Source organism: Cyprinodon tularosa, unplaced genomic scaffold (genome assembly GCF_016077235.1).
Source record: "Cyprinodon tularosa strain WSP-4 unplaced genomic scaffold, ASM1607723v1 ctg11, whole genome shotgun sequence".
NCBI classification, from domain to species: domain Eukaryota; kingdom Metazoa; phylum Chordata; class Actinopteri; order Cyprinodontiformes; family Cyprinodontidae; genus Cyprinodon; species Cyprinodon tularosa.
This window is the reverse complement of record NW_024037893.1, coordinates 3,227,039-3,245,768: the sequence shown is the minus strand read 5'-3', so window position 1 is coordinate 3,245,768 and position 18,730 is coordinate 3,227,039. Positions and strand designations below refer to the sequence as shown.

General features: G+C 37.4%; 1 protein-coding gene and 1 long non-coding RNA gene across 3 annotated transcripts in view; both read right to left on the bottom strand.

Moving 5' to 3' along the window:
* Window positions 1-7,211, bottom strand: part of camkvb (CaM kinase-like vesicle-associated b) — a 63,538-nt gene extending 56,327 nt beyond the window's left edge. Inside the window, exon 1 of one of the 2 annotated variants that reach the window (XM_038296135.1) lies at window positions 6,964-7,211. The gene's annotated coding sequence lies outside the window, so the exon portion shown is untranslated. The remainder of the gene's footprint in view (window positions 1-6,963) is intronic. The other variant, XM_038296126.1, reaches the window with a different exon arrangement.
* An 8,210-nt stretch (window positions 7,212-15,421) lies between these two features.
* Window positions 15,422-16,223, bottom strand: LOC119789508. Its single transcript, XR_005281596.1, has 3 exons — window positions 16,092-16,223; window positions 15,946-16,012; window positions 15,422-15,859 (listed from the first exon to the last, which is right to left on the bottom strand). It is a non-coding gene; the product is annotated as an uncharacterized LOC119789508 (long non-coding RNA).
* Between the last annotated feature and the right edge of the window lie 2,507 nt (window positions 16,224-18,730).

Below are 18,730 nucleotides of genomic sequence, written 5' to 3'. Positions count from 1 at the left end.
CTTATTTTATTTTACTGACTCATGTAAATGAAGGAGGGAAATTATTTTATTCCTATATTTATGAGATCAGCTTAGCATGAGGGTTATGTAAAGTCAAAATAAATCAGCATGTGCAGCGGGTGAGTTGAAAGTCTTTTGATATTACCCTTCAAAGCAAGAGATTGCACTCGCCATCCACACTAAACCTTCCCATACTGGGTGGATGTTGTCTCTGATTTAATTCATTAAATTCTTCTCTTTTTAATAACACAAGTCCACTACAGTTACTTCCAAGGTGGTTATTGTGTCAACATTTCAACTGTCAAAAAGTATAATAAAACACCACCTTGGGTGAGTTTCTGTCAGCAGCACTGGTCCCAATAAGTGACAGGTCCTGTACTTTAGTAATGAACTGTCTGATTCATTCTCCAGACAGTAAAATAGCCTGCCTTTACCCTTACAGACATAAGATCAGGAAAGTGTAAGACACCAGATAAAAACTGCTAAATATATGAACATACTTTCCACATTCTCTTTTCATATTCCATGTTGCATTCATATTACTGTAGTTCCTTGTGGTAAATTTTTCACACTTTTTACAAATAAAATTCTAAAAAGGGATTTGCATATAGACCCCTATACTCTGATACATGTAAATAGAATCCAGTTTAAGCAGTTTCTTCATAAATCATCTTACATTTGTTGTGTCCAAGCAAAGAGGGAGAGATGCTCCATTATGTCATTAAGTCTGCTGGTTGTTGATTTCACCTCAACATGGGTGGACATGGATTTATGGAGTGAGTTACAGAGCTGTTTTATTTATTTTTTTTTGCCTTTGTTTTTTTTTTTTTTACCTTTGGAAGCCAAACAAAGCAGTCAGCCCCTTGATTCACCAGATTCCTAGAGACAGAACCAGTATAGCGAATACCACCACTTCCTCAAGAAGCTACGTCTGGATAAAGGTCACTTTCAGTGGTACTTCCATTGATACATGCGTAAGTTCGGGCCCTGCTGTCCCATGTCGGGGGACAAATCAACTGGACAACGTCTCTAAGGGGAGAAGGTGTTCAGGAGCCCAGAAAGGGGAAGTGGGAAATCAGTGTGAAAACATCAGCAGAGAGAGCACCAGAAATTTGACAAGGCGGAAGAGGTAGGAGGACGAAACAGTCCCTCCAGGGCTAAATTAAAATGTTTTTTTTAGAGCTACTCACAAACCAAATAAGAGCATTCCCCACTTCCTCCTTTAACAACAGTAAATGCTGGACAGGAAGAGCATTCATCGGCAGGCAGGTAGCTTATGGTCACACTGGAGGAGCTACATCAAGTAAGTAAACTTTAACTATATAGAACTTTTCAGCAACAGGAGTCACAAAGTACAAAAGCTAAATACACAACTCAGGGAGATTCTCTGGGAGGAGTCTGTTCTTAAACAACTATATGTAATACAAAAATATGGCCTTTATAATTGTCAAAGTCAATTGAAGGAAACCCATAATAACGTTTTCTAATAGTCTGTCTGACACCGAAAAGGAGGTTGCTGCAAATACCTGGTAGGATAACATCCAAGGATAACATCCAAACTATTATTATGCACTACTTTGAGTGAGCTGCATCACATTAAAATAAAACACATCAGGGACTGTGCTAGCAATGAAGAATAATTGTTTAAAAACACTAATAAATAGTTTTGTACTTTGCATGTAATTGTCATATCAAAAAGCACTGTAATGGACTCAAACAAAATGGTAGTTACAGTACAATTTGCAAAATGAGGTCAAAAAGGCCAGAAATGATAGAAGAACAAAATAACGCAGGGCACTGCTGCACATTTAATAGAAGCACAGATATGAATCTATAAAGCTCTACAAATAGATACTTGTGCTATCTATTTGTACAGGGAACAAGAATCACATCCCTCTCCTGGAGGAGGCCCATTTTGAAGACATTTTAATTATCCCCAATAAATTAGCAGCGATTGAAATTCTAGGCCCTGACAGTTTGCAAAGTACTCCTGAAAAGTGCTTCCTATGCTGCGCTGCCAGCAACTTACAGAGAATTAGGAGCGGATACTAGGAAAATATCTAATTGTGTACTCGCTGGGAGGCTATGTGGTGGTGGGCTGCTGTTTCCTGTAAGTGGCTGGCTGCTGCTGTTGCAGCCAAGGGACCACCTGGGGTTCTGAAGGAGGTCTTTTTGGTTTGTAAAAATCATTATGATCAGCTAACTGATGTGGGCAGAACATAAGGATGAACAGAATTAATCTATAATGATAATGCTTAAGTTGGTTATTTTATTTTCCTCTTGGGCTCAAGGAATTTGGATCACTAACTATACAGTTGAATTAGCTGCCAAGTGTAAACTTAGTGATCTATCTCAAATTTAGTTGAACTACAATATGTAAATATTAGTCAGGTACTGACAGAGCTATTATCTAACATAGAGCAGGGCCAGCATGAGGTTCATAAGGCCCATCGCATTTGGGGCGTAGTCAACATTAAAATAATATGCAGACTGGAAAATCTTATGCTTTGCACAAAAGCGTCCCAAATACGTTACTTCTCACTAATTACCAATGGTTACAGTGTGCATAAAATGTCACCATAGGTAGCACAATAAGAAAATATTTTTCATAGCAATTTTTTTATTTGAAATTAAGATTTCAACTTTTTTCTTGTTAAAATGTAAGACTAAAAACTGTTATGTTAATCATGATTAATCAATTATTTTAAAATATGACCTTATTCTGTAGTTAAACTTTAAGTGGAGTATACAGAACCCAAAGAATGCTATTTACTGAAACTCAGCCAACTCAAAGACGTAATTAGTCCAAAACAGTGCAAAATATATATGCATATCTTCTTTTTTTTTAAGGATAAAAAAAAAAAAGCTCTGTTCTATCCAGAGCTTCTCAAGTGGCAGAGTTTAACCTCAACTGGTTCTGATTGTAAAAAAATTACTAAAAAAAGTACCTTTTGCTCTTAATTTATTATTATTATTATTATTATTGTTATTGCTAAATAAAAAGTAATGGCAGATAAATCGGTTGGCAAAATAATCATAAGTTGCATACAAAGAACCTAATATGTGTAGAGAATATCTCTGCCAAATGGTTGAAAAGGCAAGTTTGCTTCTATGTTCCAAATATTCACAGGCAGAGTGCGTAATACGAGGGGGTCTGGGGGGGCTTGACCCCCCCAATTAACCCATGAAACCCCCTGAAAGCCTCAAAAGCAAAATTTGAAGGGGGTCTTAAATTGTGTCAAAACATTGAAAATAAACATTTTTTGTCACCAATGGTCACTAAAATATTTTTAAGCTCATCATGTCCAATATTTAAAATTCAAAACATTTATTCACAAATACGTTCAATTTTTTGCCAAGTGGAGCCAGCCAATCCTGTTCGCGTATGCAAATTAGCCATGTGCTCTTCAGCACTTAATAACACAACCAGACGCGGAACAGATTGCGTGAAGAGAGCATGTCTTCACTCCTGTTTGTGGACCTCAATGGACCTCGTCTGGACAAATTCGACCCAGTTTCATTCGTCAGAAACTAGATTAAAGCAGGACATCGCCTCTCTTCTTCCTGGAAACCAGGACGGCAACCACAAGAAGGCATCTTTGGTCGGTTCTAACCTAAGGTAAGAGGCTATTTTATAAATTGTCCTGTATGTAGGCCTTGTGTTTGGTTGTGGTCTTAGTAAAGCAGCCTAGCCTTGGAGTTGGAGAGTGATTGTATATGTGCGTGCATGCGTGTGTGTGTGAAAGAGAGAGACAGGCAGAGAGAGAGACAGAGAGAGACAGAGAGACAGACAGTCTTTGTGCATGTGTGTGTTTCCATAGACTGACTGTTCAGGCTCTTGACCGCTCCACCAGATTCACAAAAAGCTTCATTCTCCTGCCATTACCATCTGACTTTTTGCACTAGCATAAGCATTGTTTATTTTATATTATTGTACATTTTATATTTTATTGTGAAATTGAATGTTTAAATTTTTGTATTAGGAACTGATCTTATCTGTTGTGCCTGTGCACTTTATCTGTTTCACTGTTGATGAATGAGAAACGTCCTCTCGAGTCCTTGTATGTCTGGTGAATGTGAAGAATTGACATTAAAGCTGACTTTAACTTTGACATTGTAATGGTATAGGCCTATTGCATCTTGAGAAAATTTTGATTGGTATTGCACAACAATCGGGAGATGGGGACCCCCCCAAATATTGACAGGTATTTCGCACACTGTTCACAAGTTTTCCTTTTTTCTAGTGGTCTAAAAAAATAGTGAGGACAATCCCTTTTACAGATATAAATTTAATAAATTCCAATTCATATTTTAAAAAACAAACTTTTAAGCACTGAAATACCCAACTCATAATTTGGTCTCAAAAAACTTTAGATCTGCATGACAATGCTTAAAAAGAATTATTTTGTCTGTCCCTTTCTTCCTATTTATATATTTTTTTATTATACAGGAAATAAATAACAGAAAATCGGAATGCAGCCGGACTGATTGTTTTTGTTGGGCTGGTTGACATTTTTTTTCTGTCACCAACTGGTTCAGACCTTATATCGCTTCTCAAACCTTTTACCAGTCTGCTTTAGAGATCGACTAATACATTTTTTTTTTAGGCTGATGTTGTTACCAGTTATTTAGAAGTAAGCCTACACAATTCACAGTGCTATTTTGGGACGATTGTTGGAGCTTATATTGCCTTTCCTTCCTCAATTTACATGATAAAAATAACGCAATAGGCCTCATACAACATTTTAGTATTCTTCTTCATACTCTTTCTTTTACTTTTACTCCAACTGTTGGCTGTTCCGAATGTGCCACATCATATTCAAAAAACTTTCTTAAGTAAATGATAGGAAATTATCTTTGTAAACCTTATGCAGTCCACCTGTTAGGTTAGTGAGTTTTCTCGATGTAAATCTGCATAATTCCTGCCCCAATAATACCATGTAAGGCTGCATATAAGTGGGAAGGCTATGAATTACCACGTTTATCAGGTTTTCATTTATAACAATAGAATTGACTATCAGAAAAAAATTACTGGTTTGGACATTGAGAATCTGCTGACTGAGAGCTTAGCAGCTGAATCAAAGGACCAGTACAATCCATACAGGAAAATAAATCAAAGTGTCTAAGGAAGAGGAGTTGTTGGTCCTATTAGGGAGAGTTTGAGATAAAAGTAATCCTTCTCATAACATTATAGACTTGAAATTAAGACATTTTACTGTTTTTCCCCAACTGTCTCTAATGGTTTTGATTAGCTGTGCTCTGACAACCTTCACAGCCGTTCTATTGGGTTTAAGTTAGTGAGGGGAACTTGTGTCTGACCACAACAGGGAAGAACATCGACCTGAAAGGGCTGTTGTGATTGTCTTGTTCTTTTTTTGCAAAGAGGGATAATAAAATGCCAACTGAGTGAATTAACAGCTATCTCCTTTATTTAACGGGATTGCAAAGCTGAATCCCACAACAGCTGTAAATGCAGTGGTTGCACTATTATAGAAACCAAAATAAAAATCCTGATCTGAAAAAACTCAATGAAATCCACTAGGGGAGGGAAGAGGAGCAATATATGAAGTAAATGCTTAATATGAGTTCTATCATCAGTAAAATGTAAATTTAAGGATGTAGCCTAAAAAATTGACAATTGCTCCAAAGAAAAGCAGATGAGGTCATTAAGTGAAAAATTAGGGTTGGATAAAAGCTGACCAATTGAGCAAGTCTGGAGAACTTGTAAAATTTGTTAATTCCTGAGAAAATAGAAGTAGGAGAAAAATGGTGAATGTTACATTTTCTCCTAAATTACTTGTGCAAACAATGTAGGAATGGATTCATTCGTACAAACACTTCTTGAGTGAGGCCCAATTATAGCAAATGTTCACAAGTCTCAAATTAAACTAAAAATAAATGTTTATTAAAACATCACGCAAAGTAAAAACAATGGATAGCAGATGAAGGGAGAGGAAATGCAGACACGTATTGGATTATACCTATATTAGCATTTCACAATCATAATATCAGCCAAAAATATTGGCTGGCTGATGCATCAGCCAGCCAAATTCTCTAGTTTCCTCTCTAACAAAAATAGACTATTCACACTTTCAAGAAACTTTCGAAATGAAACACAGACTCAGGCTAAAAATCAGGTTCTCTGAGGTTTCTCAAGAAAGAAAATTAAAAGTTTTTTTTAAATGATTTAAATTATGGGGCTGCTCTGGTGTGCAGTGGGTAAAAATATATATTTTATTTCTCATCCAAATTTAACGGTTACTGATATTTACTAACTAATCACCTATTTTGATATTTATTTATTTAGTTGTGGAATTGTGGCACTTTTGGATTTCCATAGAATTAAGTGCATAGTATGTTGTTTTTTTAATAACTGCAAAATTTATTGATTGGTTTATTTTATTATTATTTATTTTATTGTTTCCAACAGTCGCAATAAGTGACACTGAATGTCAGCCCTGTGTTGTGACAGCAGGACCCTCGGAGGGCTGCAGCATCAGGACCAAACTATAGAGCGATGCGCCTGCGGAGCCACAGCGAGATAAAGTGTTGCAATAAACTCCTAAACAGAACTCAATGCCCCTGAAACAAACTAAGGAAGAAGTCTAAAATTCATCACAACCCCCTTTAAATGTCTCTACTTCACTCTTAAAATTAATCCGTTTTATAATTTATGAAGAGAGGTTTACTCGAATATATATTTTCTTGTATAGCCTACAGTAAAATCGTGTTTGTTTGGTTGCTGTTTTTTTTTTTTTTTTTTTTTTTTTTTTTTTTTTTATCAAAATGCATTGTTCTCCCTCTTACTGTCACCATTACTCAACAGTTTTTTTGTCAGGGAAACATCCATTTAATACAAACAATTTGTAAGAAATGTGCTGTATGGTGCAGGAAGCAGATGAGACCGCGTCGTTTCCGATAACCGCCGAGAAACATTTCGCGCTTTCAGAGATCCTAACTTACCTTGGCAGCAAAAAGCGCTTCTAAATTCAAGATCCAGTGACTGTCGAGAAGTCGAGTGTGACCACGGAGAACCGCAACACTTCCCCCGAATCTGAGCGTTCCGGCGAAGTTTGGAGGTATAAAAGTACTTCGAGCCAAATACTTGCGCTCCTGCAGTTAGTAGTACTGTACCATCTGTTGTGCCGTGCGCATCGAGCAGCGCGCGGCGAGGAGAGGAGAGGAGGAGAGAGGCTGCAGGGGGGTCCAGAGCGAATAACCCCCAGAGGATGTGGAAGCGCACACTCATGTAAGATTACGGAGCCATAAAAGCTCATTTAAGTTGCACCAAATAAGCAGCGTCTGACAACTTTTAATTAGTAAGAGGAGACCCGAAAATATGCATTTAGTTTAAATGCTTGGTTGGTTCCTCCATTTCTGTGGAACATATCAAAGGCGCAGAGGAATTTTGTGGGCGTCGTGGTAAAATAAAAAAAACAAAAGCAAAACAAAACTTAAAATTATTAATATTTTATTGCTGTGGATTATTCGTAGCAGGATATAAAAAAAAATCAGGCTTTAATTTCAAGCAGGCTATATTTATCGAGTAATATTACTCAAATATCCAATAAATGATTGCTTTTTCGTAGACTATTGACACAATACTAGCACTAATAACAATAACTGGAACATTTATTTATTTTATTGTAATTCAGTAAATCATTGTTTCTGACCTCCTGATTTTCTATGGAGTAAAAATGGTCACGGTCTTGGTTCTGTTATGTTTTACTTTGCTCCATGTTTTCTAGTTTTAGTGGTTTAATTCCTATTTTGCTGTATTTTCTGGATATATTTGAGTTCTAAGGTTTTTATTTGTTGCCCGCTTGTGTCTGTCTTCTTTTCCCTAGCTCCTTCTAGTGGTGTAAATAATCGTTTTGTATCGATCCAACAGCCGACGATCCCATGCATCGACACCCCAGCAAAAGTATCGATTCAGCTCTTCTAGCGGGTCCAACTTCAAGAGTTGTTTTCCGCAGTTTCGGTCATAAAAAAAAAAAAACAAGCCGGCCTCCTGTCTGCGGCACTGTCTGTGGTCTCCTACAATTTGGGAGAGGTGCAGCGGAGTGTCTGTGGAAGGCGTGGGGACGTCGACACTCTGGAGCCGAGGTATTGCATTGTATTCATTGCACTGATATTGTGCAGTATTTTTTAAGCAAGGCCATTCAGAATCTATAACGCAGGGGCATTATTATTTTTCAGTGAATGAGGTTTAATAGGCCTAGGTGTAGTACAACTTTTCTACTTCTGCTATTTGCTGTTGTTTCTTAAATAAAATGCAGAACGATATTACAGCTTTTATTAATATATTTCAAATTTGAAACATTGTCTAGCCTGTAAGGTTAAAAAAAAAAATTGAACGAATTAATCGAATCGTATCGTGGTGTATTCTTGAGTATCGAAAATAATCGGATCATTGGGTCAGGAAATCGATACTGAATCACATCGCCAAGAGGGGTGTGCCCCTTCCTAGACTGCTCTCTTCACACCTGCTCCCAATCTGCTTGTTAGTACTCTCTTTGTTCAGTCTACCATAAATACTCTCCTTGTGCAGTTCCTCAGCTCTGGTTCCTCGTCGTGGTCCGTCTTACTTTGTCTTACTTCATATACCCTGGCTCCTCATTTTTGTTTTCCCCTGATGTCTCCATGGTTGTGGTTTGTTTTATATTTTTTATGTTGGATTTTTGGATTCCCGCCTCTGTTACCTGTGTTTATTTCATTAAAGCTATAAAGACCCACCTCTGCCTCTCCTCCAGACTAGTGGACTTTTAAGATTGCCATTACAATATTAATGAAACAAAATGACACAATTAAAGATTAACTGCTTAAATTGTCTAACCAACCTCAATGAAAAATTAAATCTCTGCTAGATATTTGAATAAAGGTATCTTTTATTTTTTGCAAAATAACACATACCTTATTTGGCATAAAATTAAAAACATTAATGACAGGCAATCCCTCCACTAAGATTAACTGGAACCCACGGCTAATTCTTAGCATTTGATGCCACATTCTCCTACCCTAAGATGACAAAGTCATGAATGCATTTAGGAAAGCAACTTTAACTTCAGGGTGTTTACTTTTGGGGACAGTTTAAATCCATCCAACTCCAGGAAAAGTTTTTGGAAGAAAAAGTGTACAAAAGTGTAGTGCAAAGTGGGAGGGTATGCCAGGTTCAGGGTATGGCAGTTCTTTTGCACCCTGCAAAAAATACTGTTGTTGAGACTACCTCTTGCTCTGTGTGTGATCCTGTAACGTCTGGACTCGGACCAGTATCAATCCTGCTGTGAGCTAAAGTGCGCATGCGTCATGCGTGCATTTCAAAACGCTGCATTTTTAGACGTTTAAAGTTTATGTAGTATTTTTAGGTTTATGTACATACTGCTATAAAACATTAAACTAGTGTATGGAAATCTAATTAAAACTTAATCTTTCCCCAAAGTTCATGTATTATATTAAAAAAAGGTTTAATTTTACCTCAGAAACTCTAATTTTAACTGAAGCTTAAAAATACAGAAAAAAGATTATGACAAATACTGTAATAGAGTTTACTGCACCAAAAAATGTATGTTTTTCAGTGTAGGTATTGATGTAATAAAAACAAGGAATATTCAGTTTTATTCCTTTCTGTTCTTTTCTGTTCCGTTCTATTCAGCATAAGTGATTTAAAAAAAGATACTTTTTAAATTGATTCAAGAAAGATATTTACTTATACCAATCAAGGTAATTCAGTATACAGTTACAGAAAATAACTAAGAATTATCTTGATTGGTCTGAGTAAAGTGACGTTTGAGGAAAAAGCGCCTGCATCACAGCTTCTACAAGGTGATTGGTCTTTGAATGAGAGAATCTGAAGAAAGCTGAAAATCTCTGAACCAAAGGGGATCTTTGTCTCAGCTACAACAGGGGGGGAAGGTGTGTGACAATAATTCACTGGTCATGCTTTGATCACTGTTTCCTTATTTTTAGCAATGTTGTATCATAACACCTTTACAAAAAGTGGTCACTACAAACTCTGGCATTTTTTGACTCAGCTCCCTTGAAGTCAACAAAATGTTAGTAATTTTCCCTGCATCTTTTCTTAAAATCCTTAGTGGGAGGCTCTTTTTTAATATCTTCACGGGGAACATGAAAGTATCCTTTATTGGTCTTGTGATTTCATCTGTTAGAACAACCTTCAACAACACACGAAAAAGGCATGTTCAAGTGATGATTGAATGCTTGCTAAACACACGGGTCTACTCAACTCGCCCAGCAGACCACCACTTCATGAGACGCATAAGTAATGAGTAAAAAATACATGTTGAAGTCTATGATGGTGATCTGGCTATGATTAATCTGACTAACCTGTTTTTCTTAGAGAGAAAAAACGTTCTTCTCTCGCACTTTCACTTTCAATGAAAGTTAAAAAAGGCCAATATCCTTCTGGTAGAATGGGCATGCACTTTTTTATTAACAGAATCAAAACTGTGCTACAGATCCTGTGATCACATTTTAGGACAAGAGCTCTCGGAGGGAACTCGCTTGGAAGAGCAACATGGGCATTTTGGAAGCTATTTTAATTGCCCTTTACTAATAAACTCTTTACTTGATAGTGTAATGTTGAATGCTAAATTCCTTGGATGCGTTATCAGTAAATTTACTGAAGATTTCAGACAGCTCCTTCAACACCACCAGGGTGTTTTCTCTAGGAATTTTGTATAATATAAAGCTTATGTGTTTTCAAATATTAACCTTGTTAAGTTTATAATTCATTGCATAATAATTGGAATGAAACTTAACAAAACAACAATTAAGAATTTAGATGTGATTAACTCAGAATAAATTGTGTGTTGTGTGTTTTATTGCACTTTTGTCATTTACTATCCAGGTAAATTTGCTGTACACTGAATTTTTGCAGTCTTTGTGCATTTATAAATACGAGAACCCATCTTGTAACAATTCAATTCAATTCAGTTTATTTATATAGCGCCAAATTCACAACACATGTCATCTCAAGGCACTTTACAGTTCAACCAGATCATACAGTCAAATTGATACAAAGTTTTCTATCTAAGGAAAACCAGTTGATTGCATTGACTCATTGACTCAAATGCAATCCCCCACACTAAGCATGCTTGTAGCGACAGTGGAGAGGAAAAACTCCCTTTTAACAGGAAGAAACCTCCAGCAGAACCAGGCTCAGTGTGAGCGGCCATCTGCCGAGGCCGACTGGGGTTCAAGGAGACAGAAGCAGAGATACAAAAAGCAACTGTAAAAGGCGGCCCCGTCCAGGAAACACACAGCCAGGCAGACGAGCTCCAAGGCAGCTTCCATGCCAGAGCACGAAGAGAGCACATCCACTCAGTCACGGTCAGAGTAACAGGACCACACTGGAAAACAGGCCGATCTCCAACATCTATAAACAAGGGTGTTGATAGAAGCAGCACAGCTGATGTTTTTTTCCAGGATGACGTCACAGCCAAACAGGAACAGACGAGGCAAAGCTACTCTGAGGAAAAGCAGAGAGAGCAGAAGGTTAGAGATTGAACTAACAGATTCTGCAGAATAGGAGAACAGAGAGAGAATGAAGCAGAATGATGAAATGGGGGTCCCTATGTCCTCCAAAAGTCTAAGCCTATAGCAGCATAACTATAGAGATAGCTCAGGATAACCTGAGCCACTCTTACTATAAGCTTTATCAAAAAGGAAAGTTTTAAGCCTAGCCTTAAAAGTAGACAGGGTGTCTGCCTCACGGACTAAAACTGGTAGTTGGTTCCACAGGAGAGGAGCCTGATAACTAAAAGATCTGCCTCCCATTCTACTTTTAGAAATTCTAGGAACCACTAGTAAACCTGCAGATTGAGAGCGAAGTGCTCTGTTAGGAACATAAGGAACAATCAGATCTCTGATATAAGATGGAGCTTGGCCATTTAAGGCTTTATATGTGAGAAGGAGGATTTTAAATTCTATTCTTGATTTAACAGGAAGCCAATGAAGAGAAGCCAGGATAGGCGAGATATGAAAATAACACCAAGATTTTTTACTTTATTATCTGAAATCAGTTTAATCCCATCCAAATGAAGTGACTGACTAATCAGCTTCTTTTTCAGAGACTCTGGTCCAAAGACTATAACTTCTGTTTTGTCTGCATTCAGAAGCAGAAAGTTAAGAGTCATCCAGGTTTTTATGTCTTCAAGACATGCCTGTAATCTATGTAATGGGTTAGCTTCATCTGGATTTATAGACAGATATAGCTGGGTATCATCAGCATAACAGTGGAAATTAATCCCATGGTGTCTAATAATTCTACCAATTGGGAGCATGTATAAAGTAAAGAGAATTGGTCCTAGCACTGATCCCTGTGGTACTCCACAGGTAACCTTTGAGCGTGTTGAAGATCTATCATTAACATGAACAAACTGAATTCGATCAGATAGATAAGATTTAAACCAGTCTAGTGCTGTTCCTTTAATTCCAACAAAATATTCAAGTCTTTCTAAAAGAATATTATGGTCAACTGTATCAAATGCAGCACTAAGATCCAACAGGACGAGCACAGTAACACTCAAACTGGTCTCCTTTTGAGACAAGCCCAAAAACGTGTCTGCAATTACATGGGGTATTTTTATTTAAAACGGGACATAGAGGTGAGACAAAAGTAGAGCTGCCTGGCCATAGGAAACCCTAAATAGATATGGCAGCACCGTAGGATGGACGAGTACAGTAGCTGCTGCAACCACATCTGTGTTGTTTGAATCCACAAATTAATCTTTGAAAGAGGAACAACAAGAACGTAATAGTGCAAGCATTCCCAGATCGATCATATGTACAGCTAAATCTGTGAGCAACAGATTTTTAGTCTGGCTTGCCAGGTTAATGGCACTGTGGAGTAATGCACTGTGGAGTACCAACTGTATCCTCTTGTGCAGCTGATATGATCAAAGGCATGCTGATGATACTAATAAAACATGAAACTGATGGTAAACTTGCTAAAACCTTCTATATTTGTAGGTTAATTATTTAGATTGTAAATAAGCATCCTTGTGCAAAGGTGAAAGAAAACTTTGAGGAATTAGCAACGACTTAAAAAAATTCCAATGTGGCTGGTTGATTAAGTGAGTCACATTATCCCTGTGTACAGGCTTGTTCATGATAAAATTAATGGTCAGGAATCAGAAGGACGTGATTCGATTGATGCAAATGATGCAAATTGGCTGAAATGGCAAATGATGGCAATATGTGCAAAAATGACTGTCTCTCTTCCACTGTAATGCAGTTCCTGATACTGGGTTATGGACACACAGAGGCACCAGTGAAACCATCCAGCCACAGCTCCTGGAGCCGGTGGTGGTACTTCTAGGACTGGGAGAGGATTTTGTGGATCAGGGATGCCAAGGCCAACACTGTTGTTCAGCTTTCATACGTGTGCTGTGACTCTCTGTAAATCACTTGGTAAAATTGAGCTCTGTCAAGGTCATTCAAACAGGCAGTGTTGTGCCTGAACGCGTTCATTGAACGAAAGTTCATGAACTCGTTCATATTTTGGGCGAACGTGAACTGAACGTACTGCATTATTGCCTGGTGAACGTTATTGTGAACTCGTTCATTCTGGCGTCTGTGAACGGAGCTCTCTCAGTTCAAGTCCGTTTAACAGGTTGCCAGATTTCTATAAAGCCCTCCAGGCGAAACCCCGGCTAAATCACACCGTAAACAGGCCTTAATATGTAGCGGGAAAAAACACCCAATCTGGCAACACCAGCTACCAGCGTCGTAGCCTACAGCCGCGTGCGTCATCAAAACAAAATGCAGCGTGGAAGCAACAGCAGCATGTAGGCGACTTAAAACAGGTTTATGACCAGGATGATGGCAACAAGTTTGCCCGCCGGCTTTCAGTAAAAAAATCCGCACTTCAGTAACCTTAAATTCCTACCTCAGCCTGGTCCCTCAGTTTGTGTTAGTAAAATGTTCTTGATCGGTCTTCAACGGGGGATCCGCGACCCCTAGGGGGTCTACGGAGGTACTGCATGAGCGTCTGCATGGTTAGTTGATATTTTTATATTCCCCCCCTGCATTTCTTTCCCCCACTAATTGAAATGTCTTTAAATACTCATTAACATGAAATCAACGCACTGTAGTAAACAGATAAATGGAGGCAGAAGATGTCTTTCAGTCATCAATGCTCACATTCAGCGACACACAGGAGCTCTTTCAAGCTGGGCACCGTTTCCTTCACAACAACCAGGAATCAGAATCAGAAAAACTTTAATAATCCCAGGGAGAAATTAATTTCTTTACATTACTCCATCTGTAATAGAGTGACTATAGGACACAATTTCATACAATATATATAGTTAGGGAGTCCCCGCTCCATCTCGCCATCAGTTTGGGGGTCCTTGGTCTGGAAAAGAAGACCCCTGTTCTTGAGGGTTTTACTATCCATGTAACTTGTTTGTTAAACCTGCCTGGTATAATTTTCCAGGATTCCTTTTTAGTATGTATTGAAATGGAATTTCAAATGGAAAAAATTATAAAAAAAAAACAAAAAACATTTGCACCTTAAAGACTACTTTCCTATTTTTCTTTTAATAATTCCTCATAAAAAAGACCATTCAAGCAGCACATTTTTCCTGATGTTTTTGAGAATATACTGTAGGGTTGAAAGCTGCAGCTGCTACTAGTGTGAAGTGATGGACAGCAACAAAGCATTAAAGCAACAATGGGGAAATGCTGTCCCCTCAATGCTAATGTAAACCCTGGTTGGATAAGGATTCAAAACTGGATATGAAGATGAAATCTGACGCACAGTTTCAGAGTTACAACTGATAAAATAATTGCTGTCTGTGGTTCTACAGTAGGCTATGGTGTAATTGAGCAATATATGAAAAAAAAAAAAAAAAAAGAACTATGAACTAGTTAGTTTTTTGGAATTGTGAACTATGAACTGAACTAGTTCATTTTAAAATGTGTGAACTGAACTTTGAACTAGTTCACGTAGAAAGAGAACTTTCCCAACACTGCAAACAGGCAACAGGAACCAGCAAGGGGAAAGCGGATGGTTGGAATTTTCAATTTACACAAGAAATTTGCTGCATTTGTGTCCAGTATAAATGCACCGTAAGAAAGCAATATATGAATAATCGATTTGCATTTATCTAGGATTTCTATCTTTGAAAAGATCTAAATATATTTGACTGTGGGCTGGTCCTAATCCCCAGATAAAGTAGACAGAGCTCAGTATTTTAAAAATATATAAAAAGATAATATATATATAGATAGATAGATAGATAGATAGATAGATAGATAGATAGATAGATAGATAGATAGATAGATAGATAGATAGATAGATAGATAGATAGATAGATAGATAGATAGATAGATAGATAGATAGATAGATAGATAGATATGTAACCACCCGCGCAAGGATGAAACAAACTCAGTCCTAAAAATATACGTTCTTTATTAAACAAATAGACAGAAAATCCTTTACCTCTCCTTCTACGAAACTGATAGCCTAGGGTAGACAATATAATATTTAAACTCTGACATTAGTGGATGGCGGACAAACCCGCATAACCAGAACCAGAAAAGTCGCACACTTATAAAGCTTCACAGCAATCAGGTGAAAAAAACACTGCACACGATCACCACTCAGCACTGCAGACGATCAGATGCAATATAACATTGTCTACCAGCTCACAGCCTCGTGGGAGAGTGAACAAGGAGAAAACAAACAGATCAATGAAAAAAAGATAAAAAAAAAACAAAACAGTTAGTCCGCCCTCACAAGTAAACAACGGGACCAAAGACATCAAACAGGGTCGGACTAACTAAAAGAAACAAAACATAAACCTAAGGACAGCAGGAGCAACAAAAAACATCTCTGTAAACAAACAGAAAACACCAAATTACAAAAATAATGCAATCAAAATATTATTTTAATAACTACCTTAAAATCTCTAAAAATACCTGTATCGCGTACACCACCCTCATCTGCCTGTATACACAGCCTGGTCTAAAAAACCCACAGGGCCTCCTAACAAGAAAAAGAATGATTAAAATTTACATTCGTCATAATAAAAGTTCAATATAACCCACACTCTAAAAACACTCACCCACATTCTTGACAAATCTACGTGTGGAACCTAGATACGTCTCGGCGTCCCATGGAAACTGACACCTTTTAAGAAAGTTTGCAGCTTCCGCTTTTATACTGCTTGGACCACGCCCACCATACCACCTGTAACAGATAGATAGATAGATAGATAGATAGATAGATAGATAGATAGATAGATAGATAGATAGATAGATAGATAGATAGATAGATAGATAGATAGATAGATAGATAGATAGATAGATAGATAGATAGATAGATAGATAGATAGATAGATAGATAGATAGATAGATAGATAGATAGATAGATAGATAGATGTAACGTTGATTTTATTGGTGTTAAATTGTCAGTGCTTTCTGGAAAAATAAACCCTAGACAGGGTGGGACTGGAATACTTAAGAGCTACTATACGTCTCCTGTTTTCACTCTGAATACTTAAACTTGCAATGATCCTGGTTGCCCTTAGAGAAAATGTAATACCAACAACTCCAACAAAGCCTGGTGAGAGATACAACAGTGTCAAGCAAGTAAGAAAACAGAGAATCAAAAGCTCCAATGCTTCTGTGCATTGATTTTTTTTCTCACCCATCTTTCTACTTTTTATGCATCAATGTTTTGTTGTTTTGTAGTATATTAGATTTTTTGCTTTTGGGATAAAGTGGAACTAAGAGGATTATGGGAGCCTGTAAAAGGTGTGAAAAGTGTCTTGTATGTTGACCACAAATGTCAGCAAAAGTGCCCTTTACAAGCTAAATTAATATAGTCAGCAGATGTAAACAAATCATTTCCAAAATCCAATCATCTGTTGTGCTGGAGATAAGTGGCTGTGCTGCAGAAGAATTGCAAATGGCTACTTATATATAGATCTTTGAACTACAGAACTATTAACTTACTGGGGTACATCAGGCATGAGTGTTTGTGCCTTTGGGTGGGGGAACCATATTTTGCTCACTGTGTTGATGCAGCATTGTCATATTTTGCTGCTTTATTTGCCATTTGAAAAGTTAGTTTTGTATGTTAAGGTGTCTCAAGATTTCTCCCCAAAGCGTCTTTTTGTCATAACATGCCTTGCGCTATTTGTCTCAGAAAGACTGCGCTGTTTCACTTCAGACACCTCATATCACAACAGCATGCATGGCCTTGTAGCATCTCAGCACTCAAGCTGGAGTTGCCATAGCAACGGGTGGTTAGAGGGGTTATTTTTTGTGTTTGTGAACATATTGAGGAGATGATGGGGAAAAGATGACTTTATAATCAGACAGTTACAACCCGACAACTCTAGGTTTTTGAAAGCCTGTCGAGTAGGGACAGATTTGATTTTCTCAACACTAAAACATACCAGGACACTGATATAATCACCATGAGAATGTGTCTGCATTTTTTGGTTGCCATCTATGAATGAATGGCTCCTTTTGCAGCAGCACACACAACAAAAACAGGCTTTCTAAGAGGGAGATGTGACTTCATGGAGGGGATGTGACAGCACAACTAAGAAGAAGTCAGTTAATATTAAGAGTTAATACACCTCTTTCATTTCTCATGTTATTTTACAATGTGACTGAAAATTTAAGGTGTTTTATTAGAATTTTAATCAATAAACCAAAGAAAGTAGTGCATAATTGTGAAGTGAAAAAGCTGTTAAATGAGTACTTCATTGTCCTGAGCAAATACTTTCTGTTTTCACATACTGTTGCCATTTTTATATCATGTTTACATTATTTGTTCATTACTTGTTTTTATTGTGCTTTTAATTTCCTTCTGCTGGCCGTTTAATTAATGTAAAGGACTTTGATCTGTCTTTTTACTAAATTGTGTTATACAAATAAAATTCCCTTGCCTGGTCTATGTCAAACAGCTTTGTACATGTATGTTTCTACTGTAACTTTTTGTAAATAAGCTTCAATAAGCACACTTGATCTGAGAAGATCGAGCGTCTCTGGAAATCCTCCAAGCTTAAAATGTACAGAACTCACCTTGGAGACTCAATTTTTTTCCCTAAATCAGACTATTAAGGAGGGGAGGTCTAAATATTTTGCTACACTTATATAATCTAATGAGAGAAATCCTAAAGTGCTGTTTGCCATTGTTAACACTGTGGTGTCCCGTTGCTGCAGCCCCCTCTGTGCTTTGTACTGTAAGGTTGATAGAAGGGCTATTCTGAATGTCCTATAAAAGAAGATTGGCGACACAACGAATAAGATTAAACCTTCTTCCCTAATTAGAACAAGTTCATATCAACCTCCTTTCCAAGCCTGGTCCACTTTAAAAGAGGCATTACAGAGTTTTCTGATGATACTGCCATCTCTGGCCAACAAACAGAACTGCAGCACTTTTGTGCTCATTCCTGTAGCTTGTGCTCAAGTTTTTTTGTTTTTTTTTACTTTTTTCACCTAACGCTAAATTGCCATTGGTGTCTCCGTTGAACTAGATGCTGGTCATATCTGAGTTTCCACAAATCCATCTTTAATTATAGACGCACTGACACTGAACTACTGAGGTGTCAGTCTGCCCATCAAACAATGTTTTAGTCATAAAACAGTCATATAAAAAGGATATTTTAAATATTATATTTGTCAATAAAAACTGTAATCCTGTGTCCCTTGAAAACATCTAATAATATTAAATAATAATAATAAACAT